At 38.6% G+C, this 5,055-nt stretch overlaps 1 long non-coding RNA gene across 1 annotated transcript; it reads right to left on the bottom strand.

The window, feature by feature from the left end:
- Positions 1-247: 247 nt before the first annotated feature.
- Positions 248-4,135, bottom strand: LOC140953104 (uncharacterized). The gene is made up of 4 exons (XR_012167440.1): positions 4,040-4,135; positions 3,505-3,570; positions 2,830-2,928; positions 248-363 (listed from the first exon to the last, which is right to left on the bottom strand). It is a non-coding gene; the product is annotated as an uncharacterized lncRNA (long non-coding RNA).
- Positions 4,136-5,055: the final 920 nt, after the last annotated feature.

Raw genomic sequence — 5,055 nt, 5'->3', positions numbered from 1 at the left:
ACCTATAAGATAAATTTGCTTGACATTTTATCAACTTCTGCTCACTACATCTACAGGAAATGAATAGGGGCAACAAATGAGAATTCAGATTTTGATCTTACGGTTTGAAGTGTTAAACGTTCTTCCCTCTACGCGGTCCGCCACACAATATTGCCCACGACTTGCTCTATGCAGGGTTGCCTCGTTTGGTCTCCAAATTTCCTTTATTTAGACTAACGCTCATTAGGGTTTTATGGGCTAAACCTACCAGAAGGTGGAAAGTTATTAGTTCCTTCTGTCCCCGTCAAACTTTCTCATATGGACATGTTGAAATCTGATGCATCGTTCAACTGGACATGTAGCATCATTCCCACCATTTTATTCCTACAAAAAAGACAAAGATGTAAAACATGAACATTCTTCTGGAGAAATAATGTTTACAAAAGATGAATTTATCTGAATCAGTAGCCAATGAGTACTCTGAAGGGAGACATTTGTAGTAGTTGTATATTTGTAGTTTGCATTTGCAGTAGCTGTATTTGTATTTCTGTCCTGTAAGAAGGTTGATTTGCTGGAGAAATTTTAAAACTCTTTTTTTCATCTATGGCCTCCCTTTGCTAAATGTAGTGAGTAGTTCCAGAAAATATCCATAATCCCCACAAAGGGCAACGGAAATTCCGGGGGGAGGGAGTCCAAAACGAGGCAATTTCCGAGGGAGTTAAGGGTTGCTTACAGAGTTTTTTTCCAGGGGAAAATATAAATATTAAAATATAAATATCAAATGTCAGCTTCTCTGTTGAGCAAGCTATCAACTGTTTCACTGTTACCGGTCTTCAAAACAAGTATTATTGTTTGTGTTGACCATCTGTTATCTACAGTGGGCTAAATGCTTTTCTTCATGGCTTACGTCATAGTTTTCCTTACAGTGTAATACAATTGTCATCAGCTTGTGAGTAAACTTCCGGCTATCTAGCTGTTGCTTTATTACACATTTAATCCATCATATTAAATTTGATCGTGTTCTAAGCTTTGTTGTAACATGTTCTAACTAAATTGAAGTAATCAAAGTTCACGTGGTGTTTAGTTTGAATGTAGCTGGTTCTTTTGCAGATGACATTACTCCTGTAGTCGGTAGTGTGAGGCATCACCTCCATGGTTAATTAATTAGCTAACAGTGTCCTGGTGGTTATCAGATGCCATACAGCAAGAAATTGCCAAAAATATTATCAACAACATTCGGTCCCTTCAAGGTAAGGTATGGATATTTTCTGGAAGTACACAATATAAGATGTCTTCAGTATTTTACAGACAGCTTCAGTGTGGTGCCTTAAGCGATGGCTTTTTACAAGGTTTCCACGGATATCTCTTGCTTTTCCTTTTATCTCAGCACAGAGATACAAAATTTTCTCTTCAACTATCACTGCCTCATGAAACATTAATTTTTCAACACCAGAAGAGAAATTTCGTATCTCCAAGTGGTCATGTAATGTTCAATTTATTATGTAAACACCATTGAAATGCCAAACCACTAACATTTTTTTTGGTGTGAAAGGCATGTTTTATATTGTAACCATAGCAACCATGATATTTTCACATATGAAGATAACAGTCACGTTATTTGGTTGACAAGACATCCAAAAAATTCAAATTCTATGACTGGTGCTTCTCATAATTTTTCTCAAGCTTGTTCATCCTCATTTGGTGATTGTCACCTAAAAATACCTATAATTGGCCTATTTCATTGGATTCTGTACAGTAAATAGTTTTACTGGAGTTTTTTGTAGTAGCAGTCGTAGCAGTTGCAAGCCAAGTCGCAAGCAGTCACCGCATTTAAACAACACGCAAAGTCTTGCAGATACTGATGATAATAGATATAGTAGGTGGTCAGCCTAAGGACAACCTTGGAAAATTAATGTGTATCTGGCAAGCTCTTTCTGCAGTCACCTTTCGAGCCTCGTAGTAAAAAAAGCAAGAGACAATCAGGGTTGTCATTAAGAGCCGGGGGCCGGGGATTTTCCCCAGCTACTAAGAGAGTGGCCCCCGGCTACTTTTATTGGAAAATAGAAGAAAAATAGAACCAAAAGAACTCCCTAGCCGTTTGATTCCCTGCCTACTTGTTGTATTTACCTGGCAACTTGAAATCTTAGTGACAACCCTGACAATGAAGGTATTGGACTTAATTATTTGCTTGCTTGCTTTTTGAAATTAGTTGATTTTTGTTATTTCTTTATATTATATAGGTGCAATTTCGTATAATCCATTCCTTATATGAAAATGACGCTCACAATATTGTTTAATGACCAGCTTTTGTACTCACTGGCAATTCACGTTGGAATGTGATGCACTTTTCCAAAACAAAATTAATGATAGTTATCTGAATCAAGAATATTCTGTACTAGGCAACAGCAGTACTTTTAAATATACTTGTCTTTTTGCTGATTTTTGTGGTCTTTTCAGTTACCACAGCCAGACCAAAAAACTGCAGCATCACTTGTTTAACAACCTTCAGTCTTTATAGTGAGGAAAATTCTAGCAGTTGAGATGTGCTTTTCCCAGTATTTCAGGTATTTGAACATTTGTTTGGGAGAAACACGGATGAAACTTCGGCATCCCGCACGTAAAATCAACAGAAGACATGATTCGAACTCTCTTTCAATTAAGAATTTGTAGCAGTGTCCAGTTTGGTGCCTGCCTTCTCCATTGTTCTTCGTATTAGCATTTAGCGGTTTTCATTAGCATATAAGAAACGAGCTATATGAATTCTCTCTATTTAAAGAAAATAAGTGGCCCAAAAAGGGATCCAAAAGAGGATCCAGTTATGTTTACACCAATGTAGGATGTGTTACCTACCTCTTCATGATTAATCCACACTTTTAGTTCAGGTTTGCATGCCGCTGGCCTCTGAGGATTCCATGCTGCATGTTCAATTTGCCATGCACAGACATTTTTCTGGAAAATTAGGTGTTTTTTTACTATAAGCTCATCACTTCTATTTGGTGTTAGGTTACAATTACTGACTAAAATAAAATATTTAATACTAACTTCGAAAAGAAACTAAAACTTCACTTTTTAAGCCTAAATTGAACTAGCGCAGGATTCTCATAGCTTATTGTTAGTTTATTTGTCACTACTTATGGACTGTTATAGGACTGTTATAGGACTGCATGCATGTAAACTTATTTGATTTCAGTTTTGTATCTTGTTTTAGTTTTGTAGTTTAGCCTACAGTCTTCATTTCTATATAAAATAATCTCTGTCATTCTGACCACAGGCCGTATAAGCCCCCGGCTTTGGCTTTACTGCGTTTGTACATATGAGCGATGGAATAATAAAGTTAAAGTTACAGTTATAAGTTAAGGCAACCCAAGTTTCTGCATCAGATTTATTCTGTTTAACTAGAGAATTACTGTAGATGACTGACTGAAGACTCGTGCCTTCGGCTCTCATATTAGCTCCTTTGGGGTTGAAAAAAACCTCCCAATTTTCCCTCAGAAGGGGTTGGAATGTCTCTTACTTTAACCTCACCTGCTCAAACGGCCCAGGTAGTTGTCACTCTGCAGCCACACTGGACACTGAACTCAGGTGAAGTACCTGAAAAACAAGTAAAAAATACAGACATTGAAAAACTGCCTTGTTTCTCAATCCCACAAGAAACATCAAAGTTTTTAAACCCTTTTACGGTTCACTAAGCACCTTTTCAATAGTGCGTTTCCCTTTAAAGGGATGGACTTGAATCCGTACAAAATCCGAAACCTTTCAGCGAACATCGACTTCGATCGACTCCGCCATGTTTGCTTTTGGTTCCCAGTTCGGCTAGTAAGCCGCCAAAAAACGTCGGTTACTCGAGCAAGATTTTCCCTACAAAAAGTCATCTTGTCTTTTGCAAAAGGACTTTATGAAGTCCTCCATGGACAACCGGACTGAAAACTGGACACGCAACGAAGGCTACTTGTGCTTGTTGCTTCTGCATTAAACGGTTTACTGTCGGTATTGACCGGGAGTGAAGAATCAGGGGTGAATGCATTGAAACAACACCGACAATATAAATATTAAAGGTTACCTGACATATTCTCTTCGTTCCGTGGAAACGTTTCGTCGGACATGACAAGTTACAGTTGCAAATGGAGCCATGCCACGTGCGTTTTCAGCTCGAAACGGAAGCGACAAGGAATCGTACGTTGTGTAAACTTCATGAGGTGTCCTTGGGGGTTGTGGCCCACAGGATTATAGGGAGCTTAAGCAACGACGACGCGGACGGCAACGAGAACGGCAAAAAAGCAATGGGTTTGATTAGCAAAATAACAACTTTGCACGTGCATCACGATTTTTTTGTACATTTCTTTGCCGTCGTTGCCCGACTACAACGTGAAAATGCCTGAACTCACGTTTTGTCGAGGACGGGAACACAAGACAACAACTTTCTTTTCTTTTCGCGAACTTTGATACAGTCCTTTAGAATTCAACTCCAAAAAAATTTGCCAACATTTGACGAAGTAAACGAGATGGAATAAGCGCGATAAAGTTTGAAGCGGTGCGAATTCACTTTTTAAGTGACGTTTTTGTAGGCGTCGCCGTCGTTGTTGCTTAAGCTCCCTAATACAAGACGACGGCGCCCGCCAGTTGATCGCGGTAATCAGTAACATGCATGATAATCCCTGTTACTATATCTCTTTCGATTCAAAAGTACTTAAAGAAGCTTAATTACTTTCTTTTAGGTGCCGGAGACGAATTCGAGTGTCAAAAGAGGCAATTTCATGGAACTTTTAATCTGTACAATCATGACAACTGACACGGCTAGTAATTATGCAAATAAGCAAAATGGCAGATTATAATCCACTGTTGGTTGCAATCCCAGAAGATACCCACAAGTCTGAGCCTATAAACCAAAAAAATAAGCTTAAAACTTTACTTTGATATGATTCTTGAACTACAATCGGCGACAAAATTGTTGAGACATTGTACTTAAATAGGGTGACTTCGGAGAACAAAAGAATCCGCACCCCTCTCCTGTCCCCTCCATTCAAAGTTGGGGTGTTTGTTGTTTTCTATAGCTAGCTAGAACAAGGGCACAACATT

This window comes from Porites lutea, chromosome 11 (genome assembly GCF_958299795.1).
Source record: "Porites lutea chromosome 11, jaPorLute2.1, whole genome shotgun sequence".
Taxonomy (NCBI): Eukaryota; Metazoa; Cnidaria; class Anthozoa; order Scleractinia; family Poritidae; genus Porites; species Porites lutea.
This window is presented reverse-complemented; position numbering and strand designations above follow the sequence as displayed.